Source organism: Ascaphus truei, chromosome 3 (genome assembly GCF_040206685.1).
Source record: "Ascaphus truei isolate aAscTru1 chromosome 3, aAscTru1.hap1, whole genome shotgun sequence".
In the NCBI taxonomy this organism is placed as follows: domain Eukaryota; kingdom Metazoa; phylum Chordata; class Amphibia; order Anura; family Ascaphidae; genus Ascaphus; species Ascaphus truei.
In genome coordinates this window covers 333,599,173-333,615,922 of record NC_134485.1, presented here as the reverse complement: position 1 = coordinate 333,615,922, position 16,750 = coordinate 333,599,173, and the positions used below count along the sequence as shown (strand labels likewise).

The 16,750-nt window shown below is 43.7% G+C and overlaps 1 protein-coding gene across 1 annotated transcript in view; it reads right to left on the bottom strand.

The window, feature by feature from the left end:
* The window catches only part of MBD6 (methyl-CpG binding domain protein 6), a 60,894-nt gene that overhangs the window by 30,894 nt on the left and 13,250 nt on the right, over positions 1-16,750 (bottom strand). Inside the window, exon 2 of the mRNA XM_075591537.1 lies at positions 667-856. The gene's annotated coding sequence lies outside the window, so the exon portion shown is untranslated. The remainder of the gene's footprint in view (positions 1-666; positions 857-16,750) is intronic.

Here is a 16,750-nt window from a genome sequence, read left to right as displayed (position 1 = left end):
GGACAAACTATCACATTATCTGCAGGTTATGACCTCCTGTGCACCCACTTGAATGTGTGAAGAAAATGGACCAGTATGCAAAATATTTAGCTGAACAAATCTGGGGTATAACTTGGGTTAAATTACCAAATGGCGAACTGGAGCGAAGCTAAAACAAGCTAACCCAAAGAATAAAAATGGCACCGCCATTCCTACAGGTTGGAGAACAGAGCAAAACAGTCACATTGAATCGATTGTGTGCTGATATGCTTTATGACAGACTCCCTACCTCTATAAATCAGGGGGTCTGAAAAAGTGTTAACAGAGAGAACACATCACTGTCCCCCATTTGACCTTTTGCAAGTCATTTGATCTGAGATTTACATAGAAGCTCTTGGGTTCAAGACGTCATTGTGCCGGTAAAATTTGCTTTACAGTCCTGCATTCTTTATCAGGACTACATAAAGAGATTAGTACTATAACAATGATTATATCAGTGGGTCATTAATCTAACCATACTGTGTAATTAGTTTGAGATTCGCACTTTAACAAAGGCAGGGAGTAACGGTGCCAGTATTATTTAACCATGTACAGCTATTATGTAAGAATAAACACATTGGTCTCAAACTGTTGAAGGATTTCATGGTTATAGCGGCACGAGCACATAAACACAGGTGATGTCCCTACCTGCTCATTGCGGCACAGCCTCGGCGTTAGGTCTGCATGTGATCCTTGCTGCCCAGCATGGCGCAGTCACAGTGTATCAGGTCCCCTTGGAGGGAAGGGGGAGAGTTGGGTATCAATCGCCTGCTCCGTTACGGGTTCCCTTGGAGCTGCGAGATACCAGCCAACAGGGTTCGCTAAGGATCCATCGTGTCTGGAGAAAGAAAGATTGTGCATTGTCATTGGCTTCTTCACCACTTTGCAGAGGTAAAAATATTTTTTTTTTGTCAAATGGGAACTTGATACAACACACATATAATGAAAGGATTTTGCAGTTTTATCTGAATGCCGCCTGTAATATACAGGATTACAAATAGGCTTTGAAAGTGTTGCACCCATCTACACAGGTGTCTAGCCCTAAACTTAACAGCATTTCCCACCACTAATCTCTTCCCCTGAACTGTTCAGACCAGCAAATTACAGGTAGTGTGCTCCGGAGTTTGGCATGTTTCCTTTGAGCCGTCTACTCTTCAGCATGGCGCAAAACAGCGCTCTGCCATGTGCCAATGGCTGGCAGTTATTTGCAGACTAAGCGGACATGCTGCTTCTCAGTTATGTCCTGCCAAAGAAGTTACCATGGGGCAACTGTTGTGTCTTGGGTGATATCTTAAAGTGTTCGGGGAAGCTTATATCACAGCTTAATTGTTTCGTTCTGTTTTTTTTTGTCTTATTTGCGTCAATAAGTAAACCAATTAACTGAAAAGGAGAATTGTTTGTTTTTTCTTTTAAACATTTTAGCTTTGAGAGTTTACTTCTATAGGTTTACGGTCCTGTACCCTGCATTCAACCCAGTTCATTTTCTCCTAGAGAGGGACTGCAGAAGTAACAATCAATATAATTCAAAAGAAGATCTCTCAGCTTCTCTCTAAATTTGATAGTACTGTATTACTTTCAATGTCAGAACTCACCCTCTAACACACCAGTTGTCCTAGAGACTTCATTAGGGTTCCCATTTTATAAATAAAAAAAAAATCTCACTCAAAAATTAGCAATGTCCATTGCTGGGGACATCCTTTCCTAGAGGTGGTTGGTCATTCATCACAATGTCCTATAGGTGACAGACTCACTATCATTGTGTCTGTTCCTTGAGTTCTTCAGCCACAGACCCCTGCCCCACCCACAGGGCTAACTAGTCTTATTAATTTCCCTAGCTGGACAGCCTGGAGATTATAGGACTATATTGCAAACACAACCAACTCTAAAAGTAGGTCTGTCCCTGCTGCCATATTGAATCTGGTCTTGATAAGGGACCGTGGTGTCTGTGTCAGCATGTTATGTGCCTGCACAGATAGATGGCTGGGAGTGGGTGGGGGAAGAAACAGATCGTCCTTCACTCTCTCGCCTCCAACCAGATGAAATAACCAGGACAAAGAGCCTGCCAGCCAGTAAATGGATATTTATTACCCTCAGGGAGAATAGCAGCCATCTCCACTAGACAGAATAGGCATCTGGAGGTGGAGTGAGGGGTCAGACTGCATTTTTCCTACTGTATAACACCCTATATGAGTTATTGTCCTATTGAATGCATTTTAGGACAGTGATATAAATATTAGTTTAAGAAGAGCTCTGTCTCAGCTCTGTCTGTTACAGTTTATCCCCCCGCAACTTTTAAAAGGAGATTACAAAGCTTCAGTTCAGGGATTGACTGGCTCCAAATGGTTCTACCTGGATGAATGCTGCATGTACCCGACACTACAAAAACTGCATATCATTCAATTCATCTCTTTTGGGGAGGAAATTCATAAGACTGGTGATGAAATCCCAGAACTTAATAACTTTGCAAAGGTCACATACGGCGGTGATGGGCACAAGACACCACAGAAGTTGGGAGACCAATGTGTAACTACCTGCAATGGACCTTATTTAAAGAGAAGAATGCTTTCAATAAAACAACTTTGCCAAATTTTCCACTTCTTCAAACAGAAACTGATAGTGTATAAAGTGTGTCTGGCTAGCAGTGATGGGGTTAAAGTCTAGCAGACAATTGACAGACTGAGCTGGTAGACAGTGGTGAGTTACAGAGCTTATACATGTCACGGTTAGTACTAGTCAGCTCAACACCAAGACTCCAATTTGCTAAACGGTGCTAAGCCTCAAGGTCAATTCACTCATTCTATAGCAGCCAGGAGGTTAAGGTGAGGCAAGGATTAGAACAGTTAAAAGATCTGGTCCCAAGCATGTCCCACTCAAGACATGGAAGTATATACAGGCATACCCCGCATTAACGTACGCAATGGGACCGGAGCATGTATGTAAAGCGAAACTGTACTTAAAGTGAAGCACTACCTTTTCTCACTTATCGATGCATGTACTGTACTGCAATCGTCATATACGTGCATAACTAATGTAAATAACACATGTGTAACAGGCTCTATAGTCTCCCCGCTTGCGCACAGCTTCGGTACAGGTAGGGAGCTGGTATTGCTGTTCAGGACGTGATGACAGGCGCATGCGTGAGCTGCCGTTTGCCTATTGGGCGATATGTACTTACTCGCGAGGGTACTTAAAGTGAGTGTCCTTAAAGCGGGGTATGCCTGTACATCAGAAAGCAAAAACAAAATAACAACATTCAGCACAGCTAGCCTTTAAAATGGCACTTACCTATTGATTTAGTCTAAAACTAATAAAATGTCAGGGGTTATAAAGATAAAAGTAAAAAAACAAAACCTTGTCTAAACTTCATTAGATCGTACATTCTTCCTGGGCTTTACAGGAACATAGAAAGCAGAACACGGACGCCTACCAGTGTTCTCATGGCAAGTCCAACGGCAGCACAGGCATCCACACAACTTCCAGGCAGCACTGCAGTCCGAGTGACTGTGAGGTCACTGGCGGGCATCTCTATCCTGCTTTCTATGTTCTCCATGGAACTGAAAACGCGTTAAATGACAGGAAACATAGAACAAGTAGTAACGTTTTGCCAAGGTATTTTTACTTGGTGCTTTAAAATCCCTAATATTTGTATTCTTTTTTTAAAATAAGTGAATACCAAGTAGGTTTAACTGTGTACTGTATGATGAATTAGGGGATGTGGAGGTTCAAAAGATAGAGGATACATCATCATACCGTGATCACTGAAAACAAAATCTATTACCAAGGAATTACCCTACAAATATTCAAACTTGACCTACGCTGCAAAAAAATAGATGACAACTTGGCAGGGCTAAAATGCCCTAAATTATCAGTAGTATATTGCTACTCATTTTGTTGAATGTCCACAATTTCAAACCGTTAAACAAAATTACACCACAATGTTCTACACTGCTCTCCCATTTCCAAGCATATTTGGGAACTATGACTTATGTGAAATTCTCTGGAAATAGTACTGTCCTGGACAGGATTGTGTTTTTTTCCCTGTCTTCAGGCTGCTAGCACACCTCAGCCTAGATGTTGCAACAATGTTGTGATCCCTTGTGGGTTTCTTGGCTTCAGCCAGTTGCCTTGGCAATCCCCTCCTGGCCTTTTACCAGGGTGGACTGCTCCCCCTCCCCTTGCCAGGTGGTATTGTCCCAGTTAATTTCCCATCAGCCCAGACCAGCATGCTGTCTTTTAGTACCAGCAGCCATCTTGAGCAGTCATCTCTCCTATCCTGGTAAAGTTACTCATTTGTACCTATCCCTATATCTTGCATTTAGCCCAGTTTCCTCATAGCTCCCCTTCCCCTCTATTGCTCCCATGCCCCAGTGTTCCCTCAGTACTTTTTCACCCTTTTTATTTGTATGTTGTTGCCCCAAATAAACACTTCAGCAAGTAAGAAGGTTCCCTTGCTTGATATATGGAATGGAGTTAACCTGCCTGTCCCTACGCATCTTTAGGGTGTGCTTGGCCAGAACGGTAAAAATCAACTCTAAAGGAAACAGGCTGAGACAGCTATACAGAGAAAATAGCTCTATACAGCTATACAGACAATGTAGAAATCTGCCATGCGCTCCAGGTCAGATGGAATGGAACAGGATCTGTGTGATCAGTGTGAATCAGAAGGGGGAGAGTACATGGGGATCACAATTAAATAGGCAACATCCAGGGGGAGGAGGTGGGGTAGAGAAAAGAGGGCAGTATAAGTCCTCTATATCTTCTGTTGAAACCCACTAGTATCCTCCTCCCTCACAAAGAAACAGTGCAATGACTCCTTGAGAAAGACCAGTCATTGGTTGAAACGTGTGGGAAGTTTTATACTGTCAATTTTGTATGCTGCAATAAAGAGATTGTTCACTTTTTTCTACATTGGGACCACGTTTTTTCATTTTGTTTGATCAGGCAAGTGATCAGGATTGGTTTGTGAGTGCCCTGGAGCCGGTCTCTTTCTGTACAGCTATACAGATCCTGCAGCTTTAAAAACTGTTTCACAGACACAGAAGCTGCAGCACTGCTTCACATATCCATGCATTATACACAGCCCTGTCACTCTCCTATCCTGCCTGAGTTTGCAGCTCTGCACAGCTACACAGTGAGGTACTGTACAGCCATCACACCTACCCCTGGGCTACGTCCCCATGGCTAGAGCTACCAAGGGCCACGCCACCAGACATCCACCAGGACACGGGCCAGAGCCACGGACCTGTTAGTACAGCTACCGCTACACTGACCTCTGCAGGACACCGACCGGCACCATCTAAGACAGTCGTCCATCGCTGACGCAGGTAAGAGACCGCACGCCGCGCGAGCTGGCTAAAGGCCTACATACACCTGTAGCATGGCAGAACTCCGACCCTCACCAGACACCACGCATGAAAGTGACAACTCAGACGCCGAGACTGCTACACAACCACAACAGATTCAGCAAGGCCTAAGCGGCCAGTTTCACAAAAGGCCCGCAAAAAATATGAAGCTGGCATTGACTCACACCGTGACAAGTTAGGGAAGGCCTGGAAAAAAACTGGACTAGCTTTGGCAAGTATGAAAAGCAGAGACACACAACACCTATTTGACCAGGACTAATACTGGGGAAAGCCTGCAAGAACGAGACTTACAGAATAATATTGACCAGACACGTGACAGCCACGTGGGGACCGCCATCACAGAAGCTGAGAGTAGAAGGACCTCGCGCTGGAGTCTACATCACAGCGCTCCAGCGCATCGAGCCATTCATCAAGGTCAGCAAAATCAGCGCGATCGAATGCGTCTAGCGCAAGCGCTACCAAAGTGTGAGCTATCGCAGAGGCTGTTCGCGCAAGGGCCGCATACGTTTAGAAAGAGGCAGCCATGAGACTAGAAAGGGCCCGCACAGAAGAGGAAGAGCAGAGAGACAGTATTGCTGCTGCCGCAGCCACTGCCACCACCGCTGCAGCCACTGCCGCTGAAACCAACACTGTCGCTGCTATCGCCGCAACCGCTGCTGTGCGCAAGAAGACCGAGTTGGACATGAACCTAGAGGCCCTAAATAAAGAGGGGGAAGCCGCCGCTATAGCCCAAGCCGAAGTCTTAGAAGCAGCCGCACGACAGGATGGCGGGAGCAGTCGTACAGTCGGATAGCCTCAGAGGATCCAGCCCAACGCACTATGTGAGGAGCCTTCCCGGCGTAAACACCAGCGCACCACCTCTATAGGATGAGGAGGATATCACAAATGCCGAAGCCTTGCAAAGTTCTAATGACATTCTTTAGGCCTCATTATGAGGCATGATCTATTCAGCATGTTCCTGGATAACAAACAAACTCCAAATAACCTTTTCTGAAACTGATCAACCTGTAAATTAAGTTCATTTTCCTGAAAGCCACTGGGGTTTTTACCTTGATAAATCTGGTGCACGTCTCGCTGTAGTTTAACAGCCGGTAATCTTTTGTACAGGGGTGCGCAAACTGGGGGGCAGATTCGCTGCGGGTGGCGCTGGGTTTACAGAGGCCCGGCGAAGGCCTCTGTAAACTGCACTTACCTTGCTTCTGTAGACGCGGCGCCATGGCAACGCGGCGAGGTCATTTGACGTTACGACGACGGAGGCAAGGTAAGAGGTGGGGGGCGCGCAGAGTGGGGAACAGCCTGCAGGGCGGCGCAGAAAAAAAAGATTGTGCTCCCCTGCTTTAGTAAATAGTCCCCCTACATAATTGTAGAGTCAATCTCTATCACTAATCTAGATTATTGATCAACATCCTATGAACTGGTTGCAACAATGAACCATTGCCGGAAACAGCTGGGAGACGTGCAGGTTTGGGTAGGACATAGAAAGAGAGAGGTGCTCTTGCAAAAAGCTCTTGTAAAAACCCGAGCGTGTATAGTAGCAGGACTATAAGCAGATAATAATAATAACAACAGCATGTTCTTGTATAGCACTGCTAGTTATACGTAGCGCTTTACAGAGACATTTTGCAGGCACAGGTCCCTGCCCCGTGGAGCTTACAATCTATGTTTTTGGTGCTTGAGGCACAGGGAGATAAAGTGACTTGCCCAAGGTTACAAGGAGCCGACACCGGGAATTGAACCAGGTTTCCCTGCTTCAAACTCTCAGTGCCAGTCAGTGTCATTACTCACTGAGCCACTCCTTCTCCCCAGATGATTATCAAATTGAGTGCTCAATATTTATAAATCCTTCCCCATGGATCTAACCAAAGGAAAAAAAAATCTTGATATTGCAACACAAGAAAACAGCGCGGCTCCCATAGCGTAATTCTGTAAAACAATTTTAATATAGGCCCAATGCCCAGATTGCGGCCACTCACAATAAGGTCTAAAAATTAGGTAAATACAACCTCAGATGAACAACAACACATGACATATTACACCGTGTCATGATTTATTTATCAAAAAATAAAGCCAAAATGGAGAAGCCATGTGTGAAAAACTAAGTATACCTTTATGATTCAATAGCTTGTAGAACCACCTCTAGCAGCAATAACTGAATTGTTTTCTGTATGACTATCAGTCTCTCACATCGTTGTGGAGGAATTTTGGCCCACTTTACAACGTTGCTTCAGTTCATTGAGGTTTGTGGGCATTTGTTAATGCACAGCTCTCTTAAGGTTCCGCCACAGCATTTCAATCGGGTTGAGGTCTGGACTTTGACTGGGGCATTGCAACACCTTGATTCTTTTCTTTTTCAGACATTCTGTTGTAGATTTGATGGTGTGCTTGGGATCATTGTTCTGTTGCATTACCCAATTTCGGCCAAGCTTTAGCTGTCGTTACAGATGGCCTCACATTTGACTCTAGAATACATTGGTATACAGAGGAGTTCATGGCCGACTCAATGACTGCAAGGTTCCCAGGTCCTGTGGCTGCAAAAATAAGCCCAAATCATCACCCCTCCACCACCATGCTTGACAGTTGGTATGAGGTGTTTGTGCTGATATGCTGTGTTTGGTTTTCGCCAAACGTGGCGCTGTGCATTATGGCCAAACATCTCCACTTTGGTCTCGTCTGTCCAAAGGACATTGTTCCAGAAGTCTTGTAGTTTGTTCAGATGCAACGTTGCAAACTTAAGCCGTGCTGCCATGTTCTTTTTAGAGAGAAGTGGCTTTCTCCTGGCAACCCTTCCAAACAAACCATACTTGTTCAGTCTTTTTCTAATTGTACTGTCATGAACTTTAACATTTAACATGCTAACTGAGGCCTGTAGAGTCTGAGATGTAACTCTTGGGTATTTTGCAATTTCTCGGAGCATTGCACAGTCTGACCTTGGGTTGAATTTGCTGGGACGTCAACTCCTGGGTAGATTGGCAATTGTCTTGAATGTTTTCCACTTTTGAATAATCTTTCTCACTGTAGAATGATGGACTTTAAATTGTTTGGAATGGCCTTATAACCCTTCCCAGATTGATGTGCAGTAACAATTGCTTCTCTAAGATCATTGCTGATGTCTTTCCTCCTTGGCATTATGTTAACACACACCTGAATGCTCCAGACCAGCAAATTGCTAAAACTTCGGCTTTTATAGAGGTGGTCACACATGCTGATGAACAATTAATCAAGGGCATTTGATTAGCAGCACCTGTCTGCCATTTAGCATCTTATTTCCTATGGAAGCAGTAAGGATGTCCTTAGTTTTTCACACATAGCTTCTCCATTTTGGCTTTATTTTTGTTAAACACACAAAATCCACGGGGAGCATGGGGAGGAAACAAAAATAAATTTAAGTGCAGCAAAAATTACAATGTGAAAAAAGCCTTCAATTGACTTGGCTCTAATGAATTGACTACTTACAAGATGTAAGAGTCAAAAAGGCAGGGTTGACTCAAACGGTCAGAGGTAAGTGGATGATGCAGTTGTCATCAAGGTGGATCAGGTCCCCAGGATCACGTACCCCAATGTAGAGAGAAAAACTGGTATAGCGCAGATCACTCAAGATAAAAATAGCTTTATAACAATAAAATATTATACTCACATTCTAACAATAAAAAACGGGCATATCACACTGCATTAGTGTAGGAAGATTTTAGCCAGCTGGCTCACCGTCCCACAACGTTCCCCCACTCCTCCACCTCAGCCCCCGGTCAGCTGTTTAGACTGCTCCGACTGGCGTGTGACGTCACTTCCGGTTTCGCCGCTCGGTGAGGGCTGGATCCTCCTGCAACTCCTCTGCTGTATGCTCCTCTCTGAATAAGACTCCCACTCTACGCGTTTCGAAAGCGACTGCTTTCTTCCTCAGGAGTCGCGTAGAGTGGGAGTCTTATTCAGAGAGGAGCATACAGCAGAGGAGTTGCAGGAGGATCCAGCCCTCACCGAGCGGCGAAACCGGAAGTGACGTCACACGCCAGTCGGAGCAGTCTAAACAGCTGACCGGGGGCTGAGGTGGAGGAGTGGGGGAACGTTGTGGGACGGTGAGCCAGCTGGCTAAAATCTTCCTACACTAATGCAGTGTGATATGCCCGTTTTTTATTGTTAGAATGTGAGTATAATATTTTATTGTTATAAAGCTATTTTTATCTTGAGTGATCTGCGCTATACCAGTTTTTCTCTCTACATTGGGGTACGTGATCCTGGGGACCTGATCCACCTTGATGACAACTGCATCATCCACTTACCTCTGACCGTTTGAGTCAACCCTGCCTTTTTGACTCTTACATCTTGTAAGTAGTCAATTCATTAGAGCCAAGTCAATTGAAGGCTTTTTTCACATTGTCATTTTTGCTGCACTTAAATTTATTTTTGTTTCCTCCCCATGCTCCCCGTGGATTTTGTGTGTTTTGCTGTTACTGTGGGGGAAGAGTGAAGACTACCCCTTCCAGTGGGTTCCAGAGCAGGGGGTGAAACTGTATTTACTTAAATTTTATCACATTTTTCACTTATTTAAGTTTTTGATTAGTCACTTATTATTAGTGTCCACTTTTTATTTGTTTGCGCCTTTGTTCACTTCATTTTTGTTAAAGAAATCATGACACGGTGTACAGTAATATGTCATGTGTTGTTGTTCATCTGAAGTTGTATTTACCTAATTTTAAGACCTGCTAAGGAACAGTTGATTGTTATTATGTCCTGATATGTAAAACCATAGAATTCAAAGAGGGTGTACTTTCGTGTGTGTGTGTGTGTGTGTGTGTGTGTGTGTGTGTGTGTGTGTGTGTATGTGTTTAAGAAGGCATAGGACAGAAACTTATAGAACTGCTGAAGATTGTACCACTGCATTTTACTACAAAAAAAAAAAAATCTTCTTACTAATAAATACGTACAAGTCATATGCACACAGGGCCATACTGCCCAAGTAGCGCCCTTCCATAAGAGAACTTCCGGTGCTGAAACAGGCTGGAAGGTTGTGACGGTGAAGGGGTACACAGGCCAATAATAAAGGTATTATGCGCGGCTGGGTGCCCCTGAGCCATATGGGGGAATTGTGATTGCCAGCTCTTCAATCCAATCATGGCATGTAACTGCATTTGTAATAAAGATGTATGTGTATTTTTACTGTTCCAGGAGTGCCAACCAGCGGAGAGTTTCAGGGCGTGAGTTTCAGGGGTGATTTTATGGTAAAATGTTGTCAGGGTGTGTTTGGTTAGAAAGGGGACAGTATTGTGGGTTACCCCGAAACATGTACTCAGGAATCCCCCCAGATTCCTGAGGACATGAGGAACACAGACCACCGGATAAAATCCTCCCTAGAAAGCAGTTTGCAGCTCACCGCCAAATCTCCCTGCTTCAGCACAGACCAGAATAGTAAGACCGGGCAGGGGAATGAATCACATTCACGGTACCCCGGTATATGCCCACACACCCCAGGACCCAGGTTGGGGTTCAGTGTATCTCCGATCAGGTATAAGGTGGCGAGGGTTATATGTTTTTAAGTTCAAGTAATGTTCAGTATGGATAAAAATCCATTTGCATGGGAGACAGAGTGGCTACTCCGCCCTCTAAGCTTCAAAGGCAATCCAGGATATGGAAGTGTTAAACCATTTGTTAGCTTGCTTGGTAGAGGAAGATAACTTCAATAAACCATCCTGGCAAGATGTCACCCTGCCCAGACTGAGCGGCACCAGGTAAGAGGGGCAGGGTCTCATATGCTAAGGGGCAAAGTTTGCACATGCCCAGAGCAGAATGAGAAGTCCCCTCTGCCAGGTTTGCAAAGTATTGGCAACTCCGTGATAGGGGGACAGAAATATTCCCACGGAGAGATAGGCTGAACTAGTTATGTATAGGAATGTTAACCCTATAAGAACCCGTGCAGCCCATCAGGAAGAGCGTCATCATGCTGTAACAGATTCACCATGCATAAGAGTTTCATACCATCTAAGGATTCAGGCAAGAAACATCTAAAGCAAAATAGAATACTGTGACAGCAAGACACTGTCAACAGATAAGGCCCATATAACACACACAAACTGTCTGTGTGTGGGAGGCACTATATGTAGGTGTAGGCATGGAGATGCTGATAACGGTCCCAAATGTAATGTGTATGGATTAAATTAAAACTTCAATTTATTGATATGCTTTAATATATATTGGACCACAACAGAGTGAGTAAATCTAAAAATGCTAATGAATATTAGCAAAAAATACCGCCTATAGCAGATATGCTCTTGTCCAAGAGTTATGTATATAGCCAGTGATAGAGATAGATACATGACCTGTTATAAATGAACAGATGGGTGAATTACCCAAAACACGGTCTCTGAAGGATGGTCACCTAGGAGCAAGTATACTAGAATGTAGCAGTGTAATACTTAAAAACCTACACACAGGGGAGGGGAAAGAAGGTACAGGTCCCTGATGCTAAATCCTGTGCTGGTACTGCTAAAGTGAATATTTGGTGCACACTATCTAGTATAAGGAACACCCACACCCGCACGCCCTATCCCTCAAAAACATACCCCTACGCACAAGGGGGGGGGAGGGGGAGGGGAGGGAAGTAGAGAGACAGAGGGAACGAGGACCCTGTGCACTAATCTGTCCTGTCCCTGCGGGTGGGGGTGAATCCACAACAGGCTGTGGTATGAGTCAGCGCGGCTCCGTCTGGCAGCTCAAGAAGCTCGCGCGAAACGCGCATCAGAGGGAGGAGATACCACGTCACACTCTGAGCGACCGGACGGAGGTCCCTGCACTGCCAGACGGCCACTAAGGTAAGTAAACAACCTACCCAAAAAAAACCTACCCTAACCGCCAAAACCCTTACATTAACCCACTACCCTAACCCTTACATTAACCCACTACCCTAACCCTCACATTAACCCACTACCCTAACCCTCACATTAACCCACTACCCTAACCCTCACATTAACCCACTACCCTAACCCTCACATTAACCCACTACCCTAACCCTTACATTAACCCACTACCACAACCGCTAAAACCCTTCTATTAACTCACTACCATAACCGCTAAATCCCCTACTCTAACCAGTAATAAAACTTACCTTAGAAGTGTCCAGCGGCGTATCGGCTGCAGCGGAGGGTCTGTCCGTGGCGAAGGACATTTGGCCGTGACTAACTGTCCAATTCCACTCACGTTAACCACAAACATATCGTATCGCTAACTTTTACCTGACATTTGTCTTGAGCCTATGCAAATCACATGCTGATGAGCCGCTAACCCAGCGACGCATATCCAAAGAGCTCCGTTCATGTTACCACATGGACATAACGTTGCGTTAATTAGGTCACATCAAAACCTGGTTGTTACTCACATCCAGACCATGATTATCCTAGCATTATTCCTGCAAAAAAAAGGCAGATCTTAAGTGCTACCCACGTGATTGTACGGAGGGTAGGACTTAACCCTTTCATTACGTCTCATACAAAGATATTTATCATGGATAATATAAATATCTGAAACACATCAAGAGATGCAGCTGATAATGTGTCATGTAATAAACAATCATATGGTTTTTAGTGTTTAAAATAAATGTAGGCTATGTTTTTCTGGCCTAATATGGTATATAATCTTGACTGCATTAAGTATGGGTGTACAATAATGTGTCCACATACAACAAGAATTACCAAGAGACAGAAATAATGAACAAAGCTTTTATTCACACACCGTTAATTCACGTGTGTAAAAAATAAAGTGAGAACACGTTGACAAAAAAATTAAAAAACAACATTAACGAATAAACTATTTACAGTCATCTCTTCCTCTTCTTAGGAGCTGAACTGCCAGGCTCACTAGGCCCCCTGGGCGAGGCCTGCCACGTCTTACTCTTGCCATGGGCACTGAAGGTGGCGGGGGGGACTCCACAGAGGATGGACGAGGAGAGGATAGCACTAATGAGACCGCTAATGTGGGCTGGGACTCACTTGATGCCGATAAAATGGAGGGGGCTCTCAGGCTTTCCATCTCATGCTGGACAGCCCATGTCAGCGCTGACGTGATTTATCCCATACTGTTGCTTGTAGCACTGCTGTGCTGTCGCATCAGGTGGTTGCTGATCCGGACTTGGCTCCTGGAGGGGTTCTGCATTCTGGTGAGCTATGCGGTAATTCTGCAGCAGCCTACCCTCGACAGCATCAAGCAGCGCCATGATGGAGCTTTCAGCCAGGGCATCAACTCTGGACGCTGCAGTAGGCTGTCTTGTTGCAGCCGGAGGAGCATGAGTACCAAACCAGAGCAGAAGCAGCAGCCAGTGAAGCAGAAAAAAGCAGAGGAGCAGGAGAAGCAGAGGAGCAGCAACCAGAGGAGCAGGAGAAGCAGAGGAGCAGCAACCAGAGAAGCAGCCGCAGGAGGTGCAGCAACATCTAACTCCACCAGAGAAGCCTCGGTGAGGATGGGGTTGATTGTCTCCTCCTCCGACTCATCTTCCTGCTCTGGCTCAGCAGCATCGGGTAAGGGCTGTCTGCTTGATGGTCCTGAAACAAAAATGACATATAATCAAATACAGTCATAAAAAAGTGGGTACATATAAGCACCATTGGATAGATTTGTTTTTCATAAACAGCCATTTTTTAACGTCTCTTTATTTAGAGAATATTTTATCAGGCAAAAAAAACATAGGACATACAGAACACCTACAAGCTCAAATTGAACCCCGTATATAAGTTTTTCTGGATGTGCACTGAGCTTTGTCTGTGTTTTATGTTATGTCTCTGGTTTTAAAAAAAACATAGGCCCTGATCCCCAAATTGTTGTTTAACTGTAGAAGACCTTTACTTCCATGCATATGAATGAGAGCTGAGGCATGCTACACTTTATCACCCTCTTGTGGAGCAATTACATTTAGATATACCTCTCATTTTCAAGTATGATCTGGGCACTAAGTTAGGTTAAGTACTTAAAAGGCGACTATTTCTTAGACAGAAAGGGATAGTCAGGCGGTTCACAGCTGCCGTCTGGATATGAAATCGGAAGTCCACACGCTTTAAATCTAAAAGGTTGTATTTAATGAGTGCATACACCGAAAAATATACTGCTACAGAGAAAACTCTGACGCGTTTCGTCCACAGGTAGGGACTTTCTTAGATCTTGCAATGGCAAACATCAGGAGTCTGGAATGCATTTACACAGGGAGATGGTTTGAAGGACACAGGTAAATAGGCGAAGCAGCAGGGGGATAGTAGATGTAGAGCAACAAAATTAATTAGTGACCCATAAAAATATAAGCAGGATTGTAAGGAAATAGGAGATAAGTGCTGAGTGCCGTGGGTGTTTTAGACACCTTTTATAATATGATTAATCAGGTTTTACATGAACTCTTTGAGATACTGTGACTCGACGTTATTAAACTAGTGTTCTTGTGATTAGTGAGCAGTTATATGGTCCTCCAATAAGCAAAGGATTACTTTATACTGTTTGATCATTTACTGCAATGTGGAAGGCATGGCCTATAGTGTTTTGTAATATTATGAGGTCACGCATGTCACATACATTATTTAGCTAAGTACTAGCCAAGTACTTCTAACATGTATGCGTGACTGCACTGCAAATAATACAGTAGTCTTTGTTCTGATCTTCAAAGTTGTGTATAAAGTAAAATGTATACACGAGATTGATACATAGTGTATAATATATGTACTGTATTTTCACTTACCAGGTCTCTCCAAATCATCTGTGTCCACCAGTCCAGAAAGTCCCACTACCTGGGTGGTGGCAATTACCTCACTCAGGCGCTGCTCGATAGAGAGATAAAGGGTAGCAGGTGGTCCCCCTCATGTCATCTTGAAGAGGGCAGCATGGTCAGCCAGCACTTAAACTTGCGCTTGCTGTCAGCTATAGAAAAAAAGAATAAAAAAGCGCAAAACACATAGCACAGTATGACAGATTAATGCGATAAAAATACGGTTAAAAACACTTACAGACGTAAGTAGATATAGAGCACATCAGTATGTGTGATGATCCGTAATGAAGTGTCCACCGGAACAGCCACAGTGTCCCCGTCTCCTGCCAGGAGGTTTGTTTCAGTCTGTGACTCCTTCCCTCGTCGATCGGTGCAGCTCCACTTCCGCGTCACGTGTGCTGATGACGTCACCGCGTTCGCGTGCTCACGCCGTCTAGCGGTGGTTGGTTTTAGAGCTAACGTACACTCCCTTGCTGGATGATGTGGACAAACTCCGTGTCCTCCGATGGTGCTCCAATTTCCGCAGCCTTAGTAGATACAGCCCTACGCGTTTCAAGGAACGGGTCCTCTTCGTCAGGGGCACTGTAACTACAAGGGTGCTGAGCTTCCTTTAATAGTGCTTCATTATAGTTCCAACCAATAGGAACACTTGTGGCATTAACCAATCATGGCTGTTTTATCAATATCTCCAGATGATACTAAACAAAAGGTATTTGAAACGTATTTGTACTACATATAGTATGAACTACTAATTGGAAAAATTGATTTACCTAAAAAATATTATATATCTCTTTATTGACAATTTATTAAAAGGATTTAAGTAGAAGTTAAAAATATATATATAATGACTGTGATATGAAGTATAAAATATAAAATGTTGTATTACTGTATTGACTGACTAAAATAGATAGTAAACTCACTGAACTACAGTCTAAGAATAACTTGTATTATTTATATCAACAGCTATAAACAAAAAATATTTTGGATTTAAAATACATTCTGTGCATTGGATAATATACAATACAAATACAGTACATAGTTATTTCTATATAGACAGGACATTAAAATTCATAAAAATGCTGCTAAATCTATATCCTAATTAAGCCCATTGGGAGACATAGTTCCTAGCTGGTGTATCCAATATGTCTCCTTTTGTCGAAGGGTCATAACTCTGTCTCCTCCATAGTCACTATTTTTAATGTGTTCTATGCCTATAATTTTTAACCCTTGAGGATGTTTATTGTGTTTTAAGCTAAAATGCCTTGAAACTCCATGGGTCATTATTCCTTATTGTATATTCCCACGGTGTTCCAGAAATCGTTGTTATAAACTTCTTTTAGTCCTGCCTATATACTGTAGACCGCATGTACATTCTAAAAGGTAGACTACATAAGTAGTTTTACAATTAATCATGCTTTTTATTGCATAAGTAAATGTCGACTTCCTAGCTTTAAATGATGTGGCACCATTGTTGATGTGTTTACACGTAATAAACCTGCCTCCACACTGATAGTTCCCCATCACTGGTAGGGCTACCTGATTCATATTCGAGTCCCTAAGGACTTTAGGAATTTTAGATGGCGCAAATTAATTTTTTAATGTTCTGGCCCGTCTATAGACCATCTTGGGTCGTTCCGTAATA